The sequence below is a fragment of the Ochotona curzoniae genome, unplaced genomic scaffold (assembly GCF_017591425.1).
Source record: "Ochotona curzoniae isolate NIBS_2020 unplaced genomic scaffold, NIBS_Ocur_1.0 contig_2688, whole genome shotgun sequence".
NCBI lineage: Eukaryota > Metazoa > Chordata > Mammalia > Lagomorpha > Ochotonidae > Ochotona > Ochotona curzoniae.
In genome coordinates this window covers 19,381,948-19,405,427 of record NW_024465553.1, presented here as the reverse complement: position 1 = coordinate 19,405,427, position 23,480 = coordinate 19,381,948, and the positions used below count along the sequence as shown (strand labels likewise).

Genomic DNA, 23,480 nt, shown 5'->3' with positions numbered 1-23,480 from the left:
TGACTGTAATGGGGAGATCTAAAAACCCACATCCGGGAGATTGGGCACTGCTCACAGCCAGCTGATGGTTGGCATAGACACCCCGTTAGTGTTGTTTCAGATCACTAATCACTTGCTGTCAACAGCTTATTCTGTGGGCAAGAGCTGGGCTGATGGTTACATGTTTCACAAACAACCTGATTAGATGAGCTTTTGCTGCCCAACATACACTGAAATAAAAATGCTATGAAAGGCTGTGACAAAACAGTCCTAGAATTTGTTTTGAGCAATTCTGGATATTTAAAAAGTATGGTGTTGTAGTTAGACTTAGCAGGAAAAAAAAGCTCAGTTATCTTGGAAGAGATGTCTGCTGAGACAGAAAAAAGTATACAGCCCCAGGAAAACATTTTAACCCTTGTTAGAAGAGAATTCTCTAGAATAGATATTCGACCTTGGAGTCAAGACAAGAGCTAGGACAGCTGTGCCCAACGTCTGAGAACCTGAGTTCATGACCTTGCTCTGCTTCCTGTCCCGACGTAAGCAGCGGGGTGCCTGCCCTTCGCAGGAGAGCCCTGCACGGACTCCCTGTCCCAGGGAGGTCATCGTGAGCATTCAGGGAGACATAGTGCACGGGAGTATTTGTTCTCATTCATTTATTCATTCGTCCTTCCTTTGTTTCTTTCTCTCAAAGAGAATAGATTTTACAAAACAGAATTGTCATTCAGAATATGATGGTTATTTAGGCATTAAGTTGAAATTAAGGTAAAAGTGTGTAATGCTTGGAGAATATTCCAATATGCAGAGAGGAGATAGGCTGTGATATGACAGTAGGAACTTGTTTGTGTTATATGGAAGATGATTGTTTGGTCTCTGCCTGTGGTGACAATAATTGACTACGCCTTATGAGGTGAGTCAGTACCTTTATTGGACCACTTATTAAATGCTATTCTGCTTGCACATGAGTAAATTAACCTACACGGCATGTTTTCTGTTTACAGCATTGACTAATAATGTGAGTTTTACTGTTTGTTACAACTATCACATCTGCACTTTAAGGATAAGTAAATAAAGATCCAAATGCATAGGTATTTGTGAAAGTAGCAAAATAAGTCAAGAGCAAACAACAGATGGGCTCATGCATATTTCTTTCTTTAAACGTGTCATCTGTGTTCGTATGATTCAGGACTCGCTCAAAAGAAATACCGCTTTTGCCAGTTGTTCGCATTATCTTAGGCAAATATTACAGCCATTGAACTGTAGTAAGAGTAAGCTTCCAAACAACTACATTTTCCATCGGTTGGCACAAGGAAATTTTAAGAGCGCCCGAAGAGCAATAGTAATTGGTTGACTGTGGGGTTAAGAAGGGATCAGAGATAGCTTCATGGCAAGCCTGTGGCTGCAGCCCATTAGGAAGAAGCTTGGCTTTGGTACCCCAGCTCTCTTCAGTGTTTTCATTGGCAACTCCATTTTCTGTCTGGTGTGAAGCCCTCCTATCCACACTTAATCTCTGTTCTGTTCTTTCCTTCCTTTCCTCTTTCCCTGGGTGTGACTCGTTGGGTCATGGAATTCCAGCCTTTCCCTGTCTATGCACTTGCTTTTTGTAACTGTCTCCTGCTCTTGCCCGTCATGTCCAACACACATTGTTCCACCCTGTCAGGTCTTTCCCATCTGCCTCTCGCTTCCAGAGTGGGGAGCACAGAAAACAGAAAATGAGGAGGCTTACTCTGTTCCTCGTGTATATCTTGGCTCTTTCTTAAGGTTTGTCTTATTGGACACACCAATGCGTAAGTCTTTAGTGTGTTCTTATTGGTGTTGTTTCTAGTTCATGGCCATTATGAATGAAGTTACTGTGAACTTTGCTTGCTGAAGTCATTTTGGAACCACCTATTTTCATTTCTTTTGGGTCATAGCTAGGAATATCATTGCTGGAGCGAAGTGTAGGCAGGTGTATGATTTATCATGCAGGAAACTGCCAGACCATTTTCCCAGAGTGCTTATTGAGTCTTTTTTTTTTTAAAGATTTATTTTTATTATTTTTTTATTGGAAAGGCAGATATACACAGAGAAGAGACAGAGAGGAAGATCTTCCATCTGATGATTCATTCCCCAAGTGAGCGCAACGGCCGGTGCTATGCCGGTCTGAAGCCAGGAGCCTTTTCCAGGTCTGCCACGTGGGTGCAGGGTCCCAAAGCCTTGGGCCGTCCTTGACTGCTCTCCCGGGCCACAAGCAAGGAGCTGGAAGGGAAGCGGGGCTGCTGGGATAGAACCAGCACCTATATGGGATCCCGGGCATGCAAGGCGAGGACCTTAACCACTTGTGCCACCGCGCCGGGCCCGCTTATTGAGTCTTAAAGAATTTCTAATCATCAAGTATTTATTGAACAAGTACTGTGTAACTTTGTTTCAAAGCTGTTCAGCTTGAGATGTGGTCTGCATCTGAGACGCGTTTACTGTAAAGCATTGAATGCACTTTGACAAAATGAATAGTTCTTGAAATTCCCTGAAGGAAGGGACATTTCATTGTCTGGAGACTTGAGAACAGGCCAGTGCTCCCTCACTGCATTCTTAAACAGCCACCCAAAGTGAACGCTGAACTGTCCCTTGCTTCTCTGCAGGTGACAGTGTCGCTCTCAGTCGCTCTGCAGGCTCTCGGCACAGAAGCACACTTGTCAGAATTACACTGTGGTGCTTAGTGCTTAATGCCCTGTGCGGTTTGGCCACAAAGAGCCCCCGGAATAGTTGTTCATTCTCAATTAGAGTAAATTGTGCTTTTATTTTTATAAAGTTATAGACATTTAAATCTCGAAGTCCTCAAATGAATGAATGAACTCATTTCAAACCCTGGCTTTTATTCATAAATGTCCTATACTTCCTCACTGGATAATTTTTGTATTAAACTGTTCTTGGAATACATCGGTTCTCTGGAAGAATTCTTTGTTGGGATCTTTCTCTGGAGGACTTCCTTCCAAGCTGCTGAGCAGGAGGTGACCCTCAGACCTGTTGGACACAGAGCAGACTCTAGGGCATGCTGTGTCTTCCTGCCTCGGCTCCCCGTTCTGCTTTTTCACCCAATGTCTGTTCCTCTGTCAGATTGCCTGTCTTACTAAATAGCTTATTTGTATAAAGTCATCCTGACATCACAGAACACACACACATTTAAAAGATTTATTTATTTGGAAGAGTTACAGAGAGTTGGAGCAAAGGGTATGGAGATTCTCTGTTTGCTAGTTCACTCCACAAATGGTTGTAACAGCCAGAACTGGGTCAGTCCACAGCCAGGAGCCTGGTACTTTACCACTGTCTCTAATACGGGTGCAGAGGCCCAAGCACTTGGGCCCTCTTCCATTGCTTTCCCAGACACATTATCAGGGAGCTGGAGAGGAAGAAGAGCAGCTAGAACTTGATCTGGTGCCCACAAACTCTTCAGAATTCTCTTTTTAAAGAGGTATCAACTAGGAATTGTTTTCAGATCATTAAATTATATGAACACTGTCTCATTGCAGATAATAGACATATAGGCATTATTTAGTGGTTTCATTGCAATGAAGGCAAAGCAACTAAAGGCATTAAAAATATATAAGCTAAAATAATGTATTTCTTGCCTCAAGAAAATGTATGCTAGTTATTATCCATTAAATATGTTCTTGCAGCTTTACTGTGCTTAAGTATAAACTCAGAAGTAAATCCAAGTTTTTTGTAAATACCATCAAGTATTGACTAAATTTTTCTTATAAAATATGAAATAACATTGAAAAATTTTTTTAAACGCCCTTATTGTTAACACTTGTGGATTTATGACTGGAGGTTATAGAGAATGTGGATGATTGTAGAAGGTGTTTGTGCATCAGATGAAATCAGTGCTTTCTGCCATAACGTGCAACAAGTAACATCCATCAGTAGGAAGATCTGCATTGTACATTAAGGTACCTATATTTGTGATTAATTAAAAATAAAATAAATTTGAAATTCAGTATAAAGGTGAAATGAAAAAAATCACACTCAGTGAGATCTTGCTTGAGCGTCATCTGACCATAAAAGTTGATTTTCATTCTCCAGGATTGATGACGCTGCTAATTTTAGACCCAGCTCTGCTTTTTCTTTTTTTTCCCACCGTATGTGTGATTAAAAATGTGTCCCTTTTATTAGACTTCACACGAGTTCATAGGGATCCAGCCCTGAGTGTCAGAGCGCTTGAGCAAGCTGGAGAGGCCTTTGTGCTGAGGAAGGCTTCTGGGTCGGTGGCTCTCCCATGTGGCCCCACGGTGCCAGTGGGATTGGCAGAGTGCAGGGTGGGCATTTTTAGCCCTGTTCTCCTGATCTCTGCCTTTTGAGACTTCATGTTATGTTTTTGCACTTTCCTTTTCAGCGGAAGTTCATTTTCTATGTCTCTCTGGTACCCTGCTCTCCCTGGCCCCATGAGGTTTGCATTCATGAAGGCTGTCCCACCCGAGCCACACGGTGCTGGTGGCAGCCCTTCCAAGCCTCAGGACCACTTCTGCTGATTTCTCTTATTATCTCTGCCCATGTTGGTTGGACAGAGTTAAGAGTTGAAGGTCAAGTGCAAACATGCTTATTTTCTGTCACAGGTTGGCCCATTTAGAAGTTTCTATTTAGTTACTTGAAATAGGTCACCAGACACATTGTGTTAATCCCATAGTTTAAATGGGCCATCTGTTGGATCACTGTGATAATTGTTCTTTTTTATAAGTACCAAAGTGCCTGGCTAAGTTGCAGCCAAGGGCATTGTAAATCTTTCAAGGAACCACTGTGCTGAACAGCGGCTCCTGTGGCTGAAACTTGGCCCTTGGAGAGCTTTTGTCAGCTTCTTGCTTCTGGATTTCTTGTCCTTGTTTGTGCGAGTCTGGTTTTTTTGATTGTGGAACTTATGAGCCATTCTTGTTGAAGGCAATTAGAAAACAGGAGAAGTGGGATTTTAAATAGGAAAAATAGATCATATATTTGGCTGTAGCAGTGATGGAATTTCTTTAATGTTTTTGGTAAGAGAGAGAAGTGGTAGATAATAAGCATGATCCCTACCATTGGAGTCTTTCGTGGCTGTTAGATAAACTCATATCATGCTATGGGGTTGTCAGAGCTGAACTCTATTTTTTTTTTTTAAAAGATTTAGTTGTTTATGGGGTGGAGGAAGGAGAGAGATAGAGACCATTTATCTGCTGCTTCCCTCTGCAAATGGTCACAACAGCTAAGGCTTTACCAGGCTTCTACCAGGAGCCACAAACTCCCTGCCTGTCTCCCAGGTAGGTAACAGGGAACCAACCATGTGAGTCACCTTCTGCCACTTTCCCAGGTGCATTGGCCAGGAGCTGGGTAGGAAACAGAGCTGACAGAATGCGAACTGGTGCTCTTGGGGAAGTGCACACTGTGGTTGTGGATGTTGCAAGTGTCAGTAACCTCTGACATCTAGTTAACTTCCGTTTGTGTGCTGTTAACTTTTACAGCATGTAGGTTATTGCAATTCAAGAGCATTATGTTAATTTATAGTACTCACCATCAAGATAGGAAAATACAAGTTCTTTCTCCCATTTTACAGTATCTCTTGTCAGTTTAAAATATTTATTAGTCAGCAACTGAAATCTTTTCAGTAATTGCAAATTAAGGTTACCTTAAAATTTTAATCAAGTTTTGGCTAACATGTAATATTTCTGTACATTTTAATGGGCCACCTTATAATATTTCAGTGTGTATACACAGCATAATAAACCATTCAAACTAGGCAACTAGCACTTGAATTCCCTTACCTTTTCTTGGTACTTGGAAATGCTTCAGCTCTTCTCTTCCTGTTCTGTTTTCAGAATACAACACGTGCTGGCCACGGAGAGTGTGCTGTGGTACCTTAGAACTTGTTACTACTGACAGTAGCCATTGCCCAACCTACCTCTGCCTTCCATTCCATCACCTCCCCAGGGTTTAGTCATCTCTGCTGTAAGCACATATTTCTTTTGCTTTGCATGAATGATAGAGAACACACAGAATTTGTCTTTGTTTTGGTAATAGCTATGATAATGGATTTGGTGGTGCAACAGTGGGGATACCCAGCATGGGTGTCAGCTCAGTCTCCCATGCCTCTCAGTACAGCAGTCCTTACTCTGGATACTGCGCAGGAACTGCTTCTGAAGTTGCAGCTATGGTCTGTTCAGATGAGGTAGAATATTTTTTAAAATATTTATTTCTTAAAGGGTGGAGTTAGAGAGACACCTTCCATCTCTTGGCTCACTCCCAACATGGCGACAATGGCTGGAGCTCTACCAGTCTAAAGCTAGGAGTTTCGTCTGGGTTTCCCACATGGGTGCTGGAGCCAAAAATTTGGACAGTGCTGTGCTACTTTCCTAGGCACATTGGCAGTGAGTTGGATCGGAAGTGGAGGAGCTGGGTTTCCAGTTAGTGCCCATGTGGGATGCCACACAAGCTGCAGGTTTGCATGCTGTGCTACAGCACCGTCCTTGGAGGGATTAACATGGCAGCTCCACGACAGAAAGATTCAGGACAATTTTTAAAGTTTGTGTGAAATGACTAGGGGAAAGAAAGTTCTAATTTCTTCAGCTCACTTTAGTGAGGAAATTATGAACCAGAAATTGTACACAAAAGCCAAAATATGTATTATAGTATCACACCTAGCTCAGCATTTTTCTATTAAATTTGACACCTAATAGTACTGCCTTCTGTATTATTTTTTTCCTTTTAATACAACTTGGTTTAATCCTTAAAATTTTTTCTCTGCCTTCTTTTAATTGTCTTTTAAAAATTTTGTTTCTGATGATGTTTACATAGTTGAGAAGGATGCATGCCTTCCTTCCATGTGGACCATCAATTAGGATGGGAAGGGCCAAGGATTAGGGGAAAGTGGATGAGACTGTTGTGTCCAAATTTTCTTATTCTTCTTCCTGTATCTGGGGGAAGATAATGGGAGAGGAGTGGAGAAGCCACACCCAGTATCCCAACTGCATCAGGTCCTGGGGATGGAAAACGGCCACCCAATGTCATCTCGGGGTCAGTGGCACATGCTAGTGGACTAAGGTTTGGGCTGGCCCCCTGGCCCTTGAACTGATTGACGGACTTTCTGACAGGTCAAACTGCTTTCCCTGGCCTGACTGACACCCTGCCCTGAATCACATGCTTACCAGTGGGAACTTCAGTCCTTCAGGAGAGTTTCCCAAGTTCTCCCACCAGGCCCACTCCCAGACCCAGATCTCACATGTGCCAGTGGGTGTCCCGCTGCTTTGGCCTTTGTATGAGCTGGTGGATATTGCAGCTCAGTCCTCCCCACACCCTGTTCTTGGTTGCATCTGTGGGTGTTGCAGCGTGGTCCAGCCTAGCCTGCTCCCAGTCCCAATACCCATGGTCATACCTAGCTCAGCCCTTTCACTATCCCCAGCTCTTGAGCAAACCAGCAGAAATTGCAGTTTACAGGGATGAACCCATGTATCCCCCACAGAATCTGCCCCAGACCTTGTTCTCTCACATGCTGGTTAGTGTCATGGCCCAGCCTAATGTTACCCATCCCCTGTTCTGACACTCACTGGCTGGTACTGTGAGCTAGCCCTCCCAGGTGAACCTCAGCCCTAACTTTAGTATGAGCTGGTGGATGGTTGTCGGAGGTGATCTGTGCTAACTAGCCCAGCTCAAGTCTTCCATGTGGGTCTTCCCCCCTCCGAAATGCTCAGTCTCAGCCCTTGTAAGTGCAGTGATCTTGTTGATTGAAGTCCCTCAGAAGTCATTCCTCACCTGCAACATACTCCCTCAGCGATCCTCCCTCCCCCTTTCCTGAGCTATCTGCAATCCCTGTGTTCCAGAACGCACGGATACCCCAGTCCAGTCTTTCAGTGGGTGGGGTGGGGCGGTGGCGTAGGCCCCTGCCCTACCCCTTTAGGGTCTCAAGCTCCTGATTTTTTTTTTTTAAGATTTATTTTTATTGGAAAGTCAGAGAGAAAGAAAGTCTCTCTGATAACTCACTCCTGAAGTGGTTACAATGGCTGGAACTGATTCATTCTGAATCAGGAATCCAGGAGCCAGGAGCCTCTTTCAGGTCTCCCATGCAGATGCAGGGTCCCAAGGCCCAGGGCCATCCTCAACTGCTTTCCCAGGCCACAGACAGGGAGCTGGATGGGAAGCAGGGCTGTTGGGATTAGAACCAGTGCCCATGTGGGATCCTGGCGCATGCAAAGTGAGGACTTTATCTGCTAGGCTGCCATGCTGGTCCCTCCTGATTTTTTTAAATACACATTCTGAAGTTGAAGAGTCCAGTTTGTTACTAAGGTGTTTTGTAATCTTTAAGTTTTGAATCCTTCAGAATTAGTCAGTACTTTTTAATATATTGACTGTGGTCTTGAGCTTTGTACATCTTACGATTTGTAGTAAACTCTAGTTGGAGACTGAGTTGTTCACTGCCTGTTTTTGTCATCACATCTACGTTTTAGATGCATCATCATGCTGCCTCGCGGTGCTGCGTGTTTGATTCGTTCCTCTGCGCTGCATCGTGTGCCCTTGTGTGCTGCACATGACTTTAGGTTTTAGACATGTCTGTCCCGTGTTTGCTGCTAATGGATCCCTTGTCACTACGCAGGGAGAACGCACTTGCAAATGTACATGCTTCTCTTTCATGCATCTTGAGTTCCTGACTTTAAGGATCTCTCATTATTCTACTAAAAAGGATGCAGCGTATGTAATTTCCTGCAGATTACTTAGAAAATAATTATGTTTTGGGGGACAGCTACTTTATGGCAAGTGTTTATAAAGAAGAAAGTTCTTCCAAAGCAGTAAATGTTTTTGTTTCCTTTATTCCTCTGAAGTCCTTCTGTTTTTGCATATATAAAAATGTCTTTACAGAGTGAAATTTAGCATTATAACTTAAATTTAACCTTCTTTGTAAGGCAATAAAAGAAGAAAAATAATTATTTGAAAATAGTGTAATTGTCTAGAAAAATTAAATGCAATCATAAAGATAATAACTTTAATAAGAATTCAGTAGTTACTAAAAATGGAATAAATAGCTTTAAACTAACAACTGTGTTAGAAGCTGTTATTACATCAGCAGTTCTAGTCATAACAATAAGCATTGAAATGTGTTTTATTAGAAATCAACATATTCAGTGGCTTTATGAATTAGAACTTCTGAAGCAGTTCTAAATAAATACAAGATACATATACCACTGAATAGGTACACTCACTAGTAAAAGAATCTAAAGCTTCTGTTTTTTAAAACTTGTTTTTATTTCAAAGGCAAATTTACCAAGAGAGAATGACAGATAAAAATGTTTCATCTGCTGGTTCACTTTCCAAACGGCTGCAGTGTTGAAGTTGAGCTGATCAGAAGCCAAAAGCTTCTTCCAGTTCTTCCATATGAGTGTAGGGCCCCAAGGACTCAGGCCATCGCCCACTGCTTTCCGGGCCATAGGCACAGAGATGCATTGGAAGTGAAGCAGCTGGACACAAGCTGGTTCCCTAGATGGGATCCTGGTGCTGCAGACAGGAGAATTAGCTTGAGGCACTGCTGTGCCAGCCCTAAAGTCTCTTAGTTTATACAATTGGTGCATTTCCGAAGTAAAATGGAACAGCAAAATCATGAGGATCTACCATGAAAGTCAACAGAGTTTTCCGAGATCAGCCAAGGAAGCCGAATGGTGGGGTCAGCAGGATCTCCTGCAGTGCTGTGGTGTTTGGATTGGAGTGGCATTGGCATGGGGACAGGGAAATAGACAACAGAAAGGAAGAGAAACCACAAGAAAGGGTTGCAACTTGTTCCTGATGTTGACTTACAAGTCAGTAATTCAGAAGTGTCAGTAGCTATTGAAGAGGTAGTATTGCACAGCATGCTAAAGCAATTCTTATGAATAAATTCCAGATGAATTACAGGCATCGATTTTAAAAGGAAACTTTTTAAAATTTTTAGGGGAAAACAAATGAAGCAGTTGTATGATGCTACAGATTCAGGGTTCCTTTTTTTTTTTAAAACAAAATACAATCACCGACTATAAATTGGACTATGTTAAAAATTTGAAATGCAGGCATTAAAAAAGGCCAAAGAATTTTCTACCTGGGAACTATGGCAATAAATTCAGATACACATATCTGATGAAGGATTAATGTCCATGGTATTTAAGTAACTACCACACAGGAGTAAAGAGACAGATGGATGAAACATTGAGACGAGTAAACTAATAGAAGCAGTTAACTATCAGAGACAAGAAGACATTCTTTGTGCTCCTATTTGTTACTACTTGAAAGGCAGCTTTGTGGTGGCACCTGCACCGCACAGGGTGCACTCTTTGTCCCTTTTGGCTTGTAAAACTGTCACACTGATTGGGAGAGCAGTTTGGGGGGAAGTGTTGTGTGAGGGTGCTGAAAGATGCTCATTGTAAAACTGTCATCCCCCTGGGGGAATTTGACTTACACCCCCCCAAGTACAGACATGAGGAAAGTCAAAAGCAAACATTTGTAAATATCCCAAACTTCAACCAACAAGGAGAAAAATGTTCAGAAGTTACTATAAGGGATCTCTATTTCTCTTTGTGGCACTATAACATGGAGTAAATCCTTTCTTTAAAAGATCTATTTATTTACTTGAAAAAGCTCATAAAGAGGAAGAGAGGGAGAAAGGAGGAAGAGAAGGAGAGAATCTTCTATCCACTAGTTCACACCTAGAATGGCCATAGTGCCTGGAGCTGGGCCTGGCTGTGGGTGCAGTGGCCTAAGGATTCGGGCTGCCATCCCTGCTTTCCCAGGCACAGTAGCTTGGAGCTGGATTGCGAGTGGAGCAGCTGGGATTGAACCAGCGCCCACGTGGGATGCCTGTACTGCAGACAGAGGTTTTACCTGCACTCCACATAACTGACCTCAGTTTTGTATAGGTAAAAAAAAAAAAAAAAAAGTGAAAGATGTGTTCCCAATGTTTGTCATGAAGATGCACAGTATTTGTATGGGTCCATGCCTATTGGGTAAAAGTTAGGTATGCATGGCTTCCTTATATGTGAACTTTCTCTGGCAATGCTAGGCAAAGTATGAGATAAAAAATGATATTTTAGCTGTACTTATATTATCTATTTGTGGTAAGCAAGTTGGAATTCAGTGTATTAAGTCTGAATGACAGTTATTTTGTGTTTTTGTATGCTTCTGTATTTTACAGAAACATTTCAGTTTAAGCTAACAGCATTGCAGTCTCCAAACACATTGGATTGAATTTACTTTTTTTTTTCCTTACCCAAGCTCTGTGCCAGTGTCATTCAAGGAATATCAAAAGATACAAAAATACAAGGATAAGCAAAAGGAAGAGAAATGGGAGATTAGGCTTATCAGTGTTAGCAGAGAAAAGAGATGAATTGTTGGTAATTTAGTGATATGGAAAGAACTGACTCTGAATTGCTTTACTGGAGGGTTCTAGAAAGCCTTGACCTTGTACAGCCAGCCCCCAGATTAGAGGCTTCCAGTTGCTGGGAAGACTGGGCTGAGGGGTGAAAAAGCTTGTTAGTAGATGCTCAGGTCTCTGTGATTACGGAGGCTGTGGAAATGGAGGAGCCGCTTGATACTTCTGTTGCCAGAGTGTTGGCAGCCACGTGGAAAATGGAGCCATTCTATTCTAGAGAAACCAGTGTATGCTGTAAGTGGCCTATAAATGCTAGTGTTTGTGCCTTGCTCACCATAGAAAGGAAAATTGGCGTTTAGCAGGCTAGGACTAGACTTGGGGAATGGTGAAAAATAAGGAAGGCTAAGAGGCCGGGATAGCGTTGTCACACTGGACAGCTGGTTTGGAAGTTCCTCCTGACCACTGGGTATCTAGCTTTGTGTCGCCACCATTAGTACTTACTTAGGGTGCCGCTGCACACAGTTGCCAGTACTACAGCCAGTACTGCCATGCCGATGGGTTCACCACCTCCATCTCTCCAGACAGAGCTTTGAGTCAAGCACATGCCAGTCCCATAGACTGAGGGCAGGTTGAATGTCTCTGTTCTCTCTTAAGAATGACAGTGTGGAACTTTGGATTCTATCCTAGAACTTTGTGTAAGATGGAAAAATTCCACACATAGCTTTGCAAAAGTAGACTGACTTCCCCCAGTGTTAGTTTCTCCAAGTCAACCAGCTGGATCCTACAGGTCGTGCCTTCACACAGAGCATCAGCTTGCTGTCTTACAAATGAGCTCGATCTTAAATATTAAAATATTGAAATTTTTAAAGCCAGTGATGTCAGGTGAGCAAAACCTGCTCCGTGAAAGAGTCATGATCAGAAGAAAAGTAAATTCGGAAAGGTTTTATTTTTGCTTCTGAGTTTAGAGAGAATTAAAGGGAGGTATGTGGAAACAGTCCAGTGGGAAAAAACATGAACAACAAAAAGCAAACAAACAAACAAAAACAGTAAGTTCATGAAAGATGGAGTAAGCAGCTGAGCAAATACGACCATACTATTACAAAGGCTGGAAAACAACCATGCAGTGTAGCCTGCATATACATACTTACACACGGGCATACTTACATACTTTCAGTGGTTTTGTGGGAAAAAGAGTTAAAATATGATACATGTTTTCCATGAACTTTTGAAGCCCCCTCATTCGTGTGTGTGTGTGTGTGTGTGTGTGTGTGTGCGCGCGCATCCACCCACCTGTCCTATATCAGAGTAATTCTGTTGGTACTTCTAACTTCCTGCTAATACAGACCCAGGGGCAGTAGTGATGGCTCAAGTGGTAGGTTCTGGTGGTCCACATGACGAGTCTGGATTGGATTTTAGGCTGCCAGTGTTGGCCTTGCTCATTCTTTGCCGTTGAGGGAGTATGGGAATTGAACTAGTGGATGGGAGCACTTCTTGCTGTTTTTCCTGTCTCTCAAATAAATAATTATTTTAGGTGCTGACATTGTTACGGAGTGTGTTAAGCCACAGCCAGCAATGCCAGCATTCCATTGGGAACTGGTTCTAGTCCTAGTTGTTCCACTTCTGATCTGTTTTCTTGCCAGGTGCCTGGACCCTACACTCACATAACGGTATCTGGGAAGAAGCTCCTGGTTTTAGCCTAGTCCATCTACAGCCGCTGCAGTCATTTGAGAGAGTGAAATAAGTAAAATGAAAAATAGTTTTACGATCTGAAATACAAAATAACATTGCACTGCCCATCTTGGTACAGTATGGTTTTCTTCTTTATAGACTGTGAGCCGCACTTATCAGTGATTCTTATACCACCTGTTTTCCTATTCCTATGTGGGTGACTTTTTGATTAAGGCTGTAGCAAGGGCTGAGTGTTTCAGGCACTTCCTGTTCCGTGGGTGTTGTTCAGAGCACCTGGGAAACTCAGTACGTGTTTCATTATCTTTTGAAAGCCAAGGATGTGAGGGTTTTGAGGACTTGTAGGGACTGGGAGTGCCGATAGCTATGTGAGAAAGGGGAAAGCAGATAAACTCCAGAACCTGCTGAAGGAAGGAGGATTGCTGGGAACTAGAGCCGCTTTTGCCCCTCCATCCACGTCCTAGTGTTCACGGAGATATGCAGGGGCTCATCAAGGTGAATGTTTCCTACATTCTCCACAATTTTCATTTGTTCCAAGGAAAAGGTTCTACCAATGACCCTTGCCATAGGACTGTGTGTTACTTGTATAACAGTTAACAATGGCTTCTGGCATTTCTAGAACTTCTGCCCATAGGGTTAAAATGACCCGGTGTTGTTTGGACTTGTGTGTCTTTGATACTTAATAGGCTCAGGATTTTATAACACTACATGGGCCTTTATTTGTGCTTGTGTTCCATTAAGACATTTTCTTTTCCTTACTCCAGCATATTCTTTTACAATTTTCACTGCAGTTTTGCCAGAAAACTTCAAAAAGATGGTATGTCACTTTTTCTTGGCCTCAGATCTGGTGGTAGAAGGTAATAACATGTAGTGAACTCATAATTTCCCTAGAGTAAGATTTTTGGTTTCTCTCTCTCTCTCTCTTATTAAGATTTTATTATTATTATTATTGGAAAGCAAGATATATGGAGAAAAGGAGATCTTCCATCCGTTGATTCACTCCCTAGATTTTTGGTTTCTGAGGTACAAGTCTTCACTTCTGATTGCCATGAGTATCTTGTTTTCCCCCAGGGGCTGCCGTAACAAGGGTAGCATAGGAAGAGAGGTATGAACAACTTCTGGAGGAGAGTACAGCCAGTGCAGTCCTGGAGAAGAAGTGAGAGTTGAGTGGAGAAAAGGGAAAGAACCGTCCAGCCTGGGTTTCAGGGAAGTCACCAGTGTGTTCCACAGTGCATCCCCAGAGAGGCAGCTGCTTCCATTCCCTGTCAAATCAGGGTTGCAGGAACAGTGTGGAGAGCTTGAGGGCTTCATAAGGGGATTGATCTTACCTTAGGGAAATTCTGATTCTCTGCTGAAAGCAGAATGTCATTACAGAGAGGTTTTTAAACAAGAGAGTAGAGGGAGTTGTGCTTGTGTGCACTTAACACACAGAACTGCTAGGTGAGTGATCTGGCGGGAGATCCAAGCCCCGTTACATGCACAGAAGACTACATGTTAAGGACAGACTGGCATCATTCTTCCCCAGAAATTTATTTCACTTTACTATGAAAATGAAAACCGAGCCCTTGAAACAACAGAATACTTTGTGATACAAGGTTTTATCATTAAATAATTGGCTGGTTTGTATTTTGCTTAGCTGTTTTTAAAGATTTTTTTTTAAGTTCTACCTTCCATTTTCTTTGATGGATGAGTGGACAGCCATTTTTTTTTCTTTTTAAATTTATTATTTTATGATACAATTCCATAGGCTATGGGATTTCCTCGACTCCCTTCCCAAACCGTCTTCCTCCCACTGATTCCCCCTGTATTATAATAGTATAGTCTCTCATAAACAGTCATAAGTCCATCTTTCTGCTATTCAAGTGTGTCATGACATTGTAGGTAAGGACAGTGGCAGACCATCCGCATTCTATTGTCAAGATATATTCAACAGTTTCACTGGGAGCCCATCTTTGATTTGGAAGTAGAGATGCATACTGCATCGTATTTTTGCATCTTGATATGATAGTCTATTACACAGTAGCTGTTCATCCCCCTAAATGAAAAGCCATAAAACAAAATCACCAACGGGGGGAAAAGTAGAAAATGTACAGCAGCATGAAGTTAAACAGCATGTTAATGTGTGACCAGTGTGTTACTGAAGAAATGAAATAGAAAATAAAAAAATTTATTGAAGAAAATGATGCTACAATATGACCTATGTGTCACTGAAGAAATTAATAAACACTTTTGAAAAAATGAAAACAAAAAACTATCAAAACCTGTGAGATTTAACAACAAGCAATATTGAAAGGGACAAACGTAGCAGGTGCTTACAAAAAAAATTGAAATGTCTCAAAGAAATGATGTAATAATGCATGTTCATGACTTATTTAAAAAATGATCAGGAAGCAAGAATTGATAAAATTCAGTTTATTTTGTATTAATAAAGAAATCTTAAATATACTTATTTGAAGTTGGAAAGAGAAGTAGTGTCTGCTGGCTCTCTCCCCAGAAACCTCTAACAGTTGGAAGCCTGGAGCCAGGAACTGCTTCACTTGCATTTTAGTTATGGGCATATTACTTGTATTTCTAGTGATTGTGTTTTAGGATAATTAACCTAGGTACTGTGGAGATAAGGATTAGAAAGATCTCTGTCCTCAGGGCCCTGAAAGTCTAAGTGGGGAGGAAAGGTCAACTGTGTATAGAGTTAGCTATGGAATTTCCATCAGTAGCAGGAGGGGAAGCATTTTTAGAAAGGATGTCTGACTGCATAGCTGAGGGGTCAGACCTTAGGGCGGTGACCCTGTGTCTTCTGAGCTGTAGGATCTAAGTGTGCCAAGTGCAGAGGTTACGGTTTCCATGCAGGGAGTCATGATAGCACAGTGCTCACTAACTGTGGTTGTGGCTAATGGCAACAGATGACTGGAAAAGGCTCTTGAGGAAGAACTGGGTGGGTTAGACAGGCTCAGAGTGAGGGGTGTGGCTTCAGATGCATGCTCTGGCCCTTAGCTATGTGACTTTTAGTGAACTTGGAGATTATGGCCCTGCCTTGGGATACCTGGAAAATGACAGGCTCAGACAAGGATTCTCTATAGTAATTCACAGTTTTTATTTCTGCATGTTGACCTCTCCATTCAAGCTCAGCTTGATGTCTCAGTAGTTTCCTGGGGGCAGCCCTGTTACCCTCCATTAAGGTAAAAGAAAGCAGCTTAAGGCCAGTTCATAGTTCTGAATTCTTGGCCTAAATTAAACAGTGATGATACAGCAATTGAGAAACCACTGCAGTAGTTAAAATACTATATCTAATTTAGAAGGTAGAGTGAAAGTGAGATGCTATGTCAGCTGGTTCGCTCCCCTAAATGTCCCAACAGTGCTGGTTGGGCTAGATGAAAACAGCTGGGTCACCCACCTGGGTAGCAGAGATCCAGCTCCTTAGGTTGTCACTGCTATTTCCCAGAAAGCTTGAATTGGGACTGAAATGCACTGTGATGTGGGACGCATCACAGTGGCGACTGTGGCTGCTGCTTCTATAAGATTTGTTTTCTTTGAAAGGCAGAGGTAAAAGAGGAAGAGACAGAGAGGTCTTCCATTCACTCACAGATAGCTATAATGGCTGGAGCTGGGGCAAGCCAAAGCCAGGAGACAGGGATGCCTTCTGGATCTTGCAGGTGGGTTCGTGGACCCAAGGACTCAAGCCATTTTCTGCTGCTTTCCCAGATATATTGGCAAGAAATTGATAAAGTCGCAGTGGAGCAGTTGCGACTCCACCTACTGCTAATGTGTAATGCTTATGTGTAATGCCATAGGTGGTAGCTTTACCTGTGAATGCCCATGTCCAAGGTAGCGTTTTGAACAATTAACTAGCAGGCAGGCTTTGTGGCTCTGCAGGTTAGGCCGCCTCCTGCAACTCTGAGCCCTGGCTGCTCCACCTCTGATGCAGCCCCCTGATAAGCCACCTGGAATGTAACAGCAGATGGCCCAGCCTGTTGGGCTACTGGCCACTGCCTTGCCAGGTCCTTGTTGTTGTGGCCATTTGGGGACTGAACCAGTGGATGGGAGGTGTGTGTGTGTCCTTCTCTAACTCTGCCTTCCAAATAAATATGTATATATATATATATATCTTTTAAAACAGAAAGAGTTAACTACCTAGTAATATGTTTTGCCTCCATTGAATGCCTTTTTGCTAGATGTTGAGATACGTGCCTAGGGTGGAATTCACCAGTGTTAGATGGAAGACCTTTTTTTCTTCATAATGAATGTTCAGAGTTGTTCTGCACTGAATTCTTGAACAACCTGCCTAGCACTCACCGAGACAGAGCCCATGCCATCACAGCAAGCCCTTGATGAATAGAATCTCCCTAGCTTTTGTGGTTTGGGGCACGTATGCTGCTGACCTGTCTGAGCAATTTCCTCATCAATGGGTATAACTGCCTTGGATTGCTTGTGAGTGAAGGAGTGAGCTTGTGTAAATGAATGAAAGGACAAGAACGACAGTCGTGCTGTCTTGGAGCCCTCCCTGGGGAAAGGGGAGAGTTCCTGCTTAGAAGGGAATGTGCCACGAAACAGGCACATGAACTGTTTGCAGTCTGTGTCTTCAGGACACGCTGAGGCAGTGTGCAGACTTTATATTTTACTATGTTTTCTCTCCTGTTTGTGTTCCAATTTTTAAATTGCTAGCTGAAGTTCAGTCACTATTGGTATTAATTATGATTGATGATGTTTTGGGTATTAATTGACTTTTGCAGTGAAGAAATTTTATCCATCCATGGTTCTCGTTAACTCTGCTTTCACCTCTTCTAAAAGTAAATTTAAGTGTGTTTTCATCTGTGCTCCAAGTTTGCTTTGAAGCTTACTACTCCAGTGAGAAAACCTTGCCATTCATGATAAAGCTGTGGGTGGTGCTACATTGACCAAGTCCCCTCTCCTCTCCACTTGGGTGAAAGGAGCTGGGGTTCTATCACACAGGGAGCCTCAGATCAGGAGTCTTGCATCTGTGATGCGTCTGCGTGTCCAGCACTGACCAGCTTAAGCAGTCCTTGAGGACGGCTGGAAAAGCCCCCATGGTCATGTGGAATTTGTATTGTGGTGCCCTAGCAAGTTCATTATACGTGGATCAGAGGCAGTTTTCCTGGTTTATGTAATACATACAGTGTGGACCTCTTTCTCTCTTCCTCTGTAAGAGAACAAAGCCAGTTCTGCCACAATCACTTCCTCTCAGGTACATGATAAAGTGTCCACTCTGTGAGCCATCAATGCCCACAGCATCTCAGTTGTTCCCCCAGAGTGTGATTCAGGAGTTCACATGGTGATGATCTTCACCTTTGGCTTCCGTCTCTGTACCAGGAGCCTATGGGAAGGAGAGAGTGCCCATGGGGACATGGAAGCACCCCAGGAGCATCAGTGTGACCACCTGAGCTTTGTGTTGGCAGCTTCACCTGCTCCTGCTTGATCACTGCCGTCTTGGGAGGGATGGGGCACTTGTGTAAGGGACTGTAAGCAATTAGATTAAGAATCTTTTCTTATTAGTACTGCAAATGCTGCTAATCTCAGAATCATGAGGGCTCTGTACTTTGTGTAGCTCTCCTTGATTTCATTTTCGTTAGGGGCCTTAATACAAGAGTATCTCATTGGAAAGGCCTGGTATTTGTTGCACTTGGACTTGTTTGTGACTTGTATGGCCGGGGTTGATATCGACTTGTAGTTGGTATTCAAAGACATCCATAGTGCATTTCCACATCGTACTTTATGTTTTAACAACAGAATGATGAGTTTCTTTTCTCTGAGTTTGTTTTAAAAAAATGACAAATAGAACAAAAATAAGAAATATCCAGGAATTATTCCACTGTCTAAACACAAATATCATGAATTCTTTGAATTCCTTTTATTTGATATATCTACATGTAACTTCTTTTTCTAAAATATAACTGATTTTACAGTGTATAAATAAATTTGTTTTTACCCTGCATTCTAAACCATGGGCCTGCGTGTCCCCAGTTGGTGTGGTACACAGTATATGTTCTGTTTGGGGTTTTTAAAAGGGATCTGTGGTCACATAAACTAAGAAATCTCTTAGTTTAATTAGGTTGCTGATAGTGGTATCTATTTTTTAAAATAGACATAATTTTTACTAAAAAGTACATGGCTAGAGATCACATCTGCTGATTCACATGCCTGAATGCCTTCCAAAGCCAGGGCTGGGCCAGGCCAAAGCCAGAAGCTGGCATTCATTCTGGATGTTCCACTTGGGTGGCAGAACCGGAAGCACTTGAGCCATCAGTGGCTTTGCAGAATATACGGGGGAGGGAAGCTGGAGAAGAAACGGAGTAGCAAAGAAGCAAGCCTGGCTCGGAGATGGGTTTCAGCACATTTTTTAAATCTTATCTCCAAAATCAAAAGTAACTCTATCCCTTCTTTAGTTACATTGTTATTTAAGGCACAAAGTTTTTAGAATCTACTTTATCTCCATGTTCATTTTTCAGACACTGAACATTTGGAGAGCAGGAAATAGCTTTATTAATTCTCTTTTTTTCCCAGTCCTTCCTGCTTTTTGTTGTTGTTATTGTTGGAGGGAAAGAGCCAAAATGAAAGTAGAGAGAAATTCCCACCTCCAAAGTGAGCCTTGGATTACTTGTGACTGCACAGAGAGGCATGCACACCTTGCAGGCTCCCTGTAAGAGGGGACACCCTTTTGTCTTAGATGTCACCTCTGTTGTGTGTTAGTTGGCTTACAGAAAGCCAAGCTTAAATGTAGAAAAATTGGGAGCCCTTATTTGATGATCCCAGCTAATCCAGTAGTCAGGTATTATGTAGTTTTAATATTCTGTCCTCCCAGTATTAATATTAATATTCTATCTGGCAGTATTTACAGGTTCGTTGTGTATCAGCTTCATAAACTTTGATAGGGGAATTTTCATGAACACTTTAATAGTGTTCATCTCTGGCTTGTAGAGATGTTTCAGTGGTTATCTTATTAGGAAAGCTTTTTCTGTTGACCTAGTCATCTGGAGTGGACCCTGTATCCGAGGCCAGAAGTCTGCCTGCATCCCACTTTGGAGTCAGGAGGCTGTCGATGCAGAATACGCAGTAGTGCTTTGCAGTTGTTTACCCTACATCCAACCACTTCCTCTGTCCACATGTGTAACCTCTAAAATGTTTTTATGCCTTCAGCACAAAGAAAGTTTTCTATGCTCCATTCATCAAGTTCCTTGAATTATTTATTGTCTTCACTTCCTTACCTCTCACTGATTTCTTGAAAAAAAAAAGTTTTTCTGCTTGCTAACTTGTTATAGAAGATTGGTGGGTAAGGAATATATCAAATGTGCACCTGTTTATTTTCTGTCTGGAATTTGGGCTGAGGGTCGTGACTGGGGAGGCTGTACCAAGGGCTGAGTATTGGTACATGGTACTGGTTACTGTGCAGATGTAACCCCTCCTCAGTTTTGCTTTTCTTTGTTCAGCTGCACAGACAGCTTTCAGTGGTAAGATTTTTTTTTAACTCCGGTGCATCCTTACTGCTGTATCATCATCATGCAGCCCATGCTCACACACATCCTAATAGCGAAACACTTCATACACCGTTCCTAGAATGAAGAGTAATGTGTGGGAAGTTAACCTGGAATCACCAGCATTGTAAATGGAGATAAACTAATGGTACCAATTAATTCCCTGGCAGAAATAAAGGCAAGAGCAAATGAAGAGAACATGGTCGAACAAGAAGGGAGAGAGTTGGAGGAAAGAACCAGGTATGCAAAGTGCAGATGCTTCACAGAGCTAGGTTGATAAGGATCCCACCTTCAGCTCCACTGGGGACTTACGATGCCAAATGGCTGACCTGTTCAGGTACAGCTAAGTGTCACCAGGGGAGACACTTCTCACGAAAGAGCTGACCTTTGCTGTGCTTCTGCTTTCTACCTACCTGGGTCTTCTAAGCCTGCAGCGCCTCTTGAGAAAGGGAATGGTTGCTTTCATGTTGCCAGCACCCAGATGTGTGGGCCATACTCAGAAAAAAAACAGAGAAGTGCTGGGTGTGGTTTAGGAGTGAGGAGGAGGCAGGACCTCAGGAAGAACAGTGCTATCAGGAAACAGGAAGAGTTCTTGGTAGGCTTTGAAGTATGGAGAGGAGTTGCAGCCAGTAAATTCAATCAAGTTGGAGTTACAAACTTGTAAACGGGGTTCCTGTTCTAGCTCAGTGGGTCTGCCTTGGACTTGACTGGTACCCCAAGCTATTACGTGAACATGTTGATGAGGATTTTTTTATGTACACTGATCTTTGAACATATGGAGGTGACGAGCTGTAAATTAGTATTGTTCTTCTGTTTAATTCTTTTTTTTTGTACCATATTTAATGATGCTCAGGTTTGCTGGCATTTAAGAAACTTGCTAATCATTTTCAAGATATGCTTGCTGTTTAAGTCAACTCTAAGCACCAGGTTTTAAGATGTTTCTGATATGTCGTCGTGCGGCACTTGTGGATGGACGTGTTTGTTTTCTGCTGGCTGTATAAGTGTGAAGCATGAGTATAAGCACTTCTCTACTATGCTGTTCTGCGCCCTGTGTTTCCATTGCACTTCAAAGAGGTTTGATGCTATAGCAAGTGGAGAGGATGAGAGAGACGTGTAAAGGACGGCTGTCGTGACTGGAGGACGTGTTATTTAGTTTAGTTGACTTCCTCAGACCCCGTCCACTTGCACAAATCATTCATCGTGCCTTCTGTTTTCCCTGTGGCCCATCTGTATTTTTGAAATGACTAGAAATACATAATTGTTGCTACAATCAGAATGCAATAAGAGTGGTGGTACTTCAGTTGCTAAGAGCTTGTTATATTTAAAAATAAGATTTGAAAAAGCTATTAAAACATAGGCGGTATATGAGATGGTTTAGAAAAGGAACAGTGAAAGTTTGGATCTTTCTAAGTCTCTTTTATCTGTTTCGTTTTAGTACTCGCTTTTAATTCCCTCCTGCAGTGGCTATACTTTCACACACTCCAAGACAGACGGTTCTACAACAAACTAATTCCTAACGCAAACACAGTATGGCATGAATAAGCCTATCTTGGTGGGCTCAGTACATGGGTCTTTGAGAGAGGGTTGTTTTAGGTTTCTGTGAGGTAGTGAGAAATCGTGAAAGCGTCTGATGTCTGTAAGAATCTACCTAGATTTAGGAAGTATTTTTTCTTTAATAAGGTGAGCTTTGCTTCTTCTTCTTTTTTTAAGCGTGACAGGCATACATTTTGACTCAGGTTCTTGGTTTGCCTTCCATCTTAAGGCAGGGCACTTGGACCTTGGCTGTGGCCACCTGGGCTGTCATCCTTCACTGCCTCTGAAAGTAACAGCGTGTGTTTCTACTTGAAGGCTTAGAGTTGGAGAGGAGAGTGCAAGTTCTGGAATGTAAGGGCAACTGTAACATTCTGATGGTAAAGTATCTAGAAAGCTCTAAAACTAGCTTTCATTAGGTAGTGCCTCGCAACCATTCTGTCTCTCCTAAGAGATGAGGAAGAGAGGAACGGGGACAAAAACAATTGACATTGATCTGACTGACTGCACGGCCCCAGCCTGTGTGAGCCCCGCGGCGGTTATTGCCCAGCCCTGCATTCTGCAGGCAGCATGCATTGTGGAAACACCCCTAAATGTTCCAGCCTTTAAATAGCAGCCAGTCTTCTAAAATGATGCTATGTGCTGCAGGAGGAGTGAAAGCGGCTGCCTCCCAGGCAGGAAGCCGGGGGACGAGATGCTTAATTATCCTGGAAGTAAGTGCTTGTTATGTGGAGAGTGCAGCAAGCGCAGACCTCCTTGGTGTCGGAGTGTGATTTGTAGACAACGCTGCCCTGCCATCTTTCCAAGCTTGCGTTTGGCAAGAATTTCGAGTCCACCGCTTGTGTAATTCATGGAGATTTGGAAAAGGATCTTCTGCCTATCTTTTCGGGATGTGTATAGCCATGCCAGATACTGTACTGCCTGCCTGCTGCCCCCAGCCTGACGTGCTCGTAAGGAAGTTCACATTCCCGCTCATCACCTGGAAGGGTGCTCAGTGTTCTGTGATGTGTTGGGGGCCATGGCAGTGGCTACACAGCTGTGTTTTGTTTCTGCGCTCTTCATAAATTAGTACAGTTGGGGTGGAGTCGGCTGCAGTACATAAAGGAAATGCAGGCATTTTGTTAATTAGTGAAATATTTGCAGCTTTAAGAGTAGAGGAAGCCAAGGAGAGCTTGGGAAGAGATGACGGTGAAAGCCGAATTGGTGTTGAAATCTTCCCCGTCTGGGTAAGTAAGAAAGTAGAGAGGGATACAGCCCAGTGCTGATGGATATAATGGCTCTGGGGAAACCCGGTTTATTTTCTCTGCTCTGTATTTGTCTTGCCAACTATGGGAAAGCCTTTGTAAGGAAAAAGAAAACCAGTCCTGGTTTTCAAATAAGGAAGAACTTAAAAAGTCAGCATTGGCAGCATATCTAAAGCAGTGATTTTTCAATTTTTAGTTTTGTCAGTAAGCTAACTGTGCTGCTGCGATGACCTGAGTCGT

At 42.6% G+C, this 23,480-nt stretch overlaps 1 protein-coding gene across 3 annotated transcripts in view; it reads left to right on the top strand.

Moving 5' to 3' along the window:
* SIPA1L1 (signal induced proliferation associated 1 like 1) overlaps positions 1-23,480 on the top strand; it is a 291,662-nt gene that overhangs the window by 150,246 nt on the left and 117,936 nt on the right. The window lies entirely within an intron of this gene.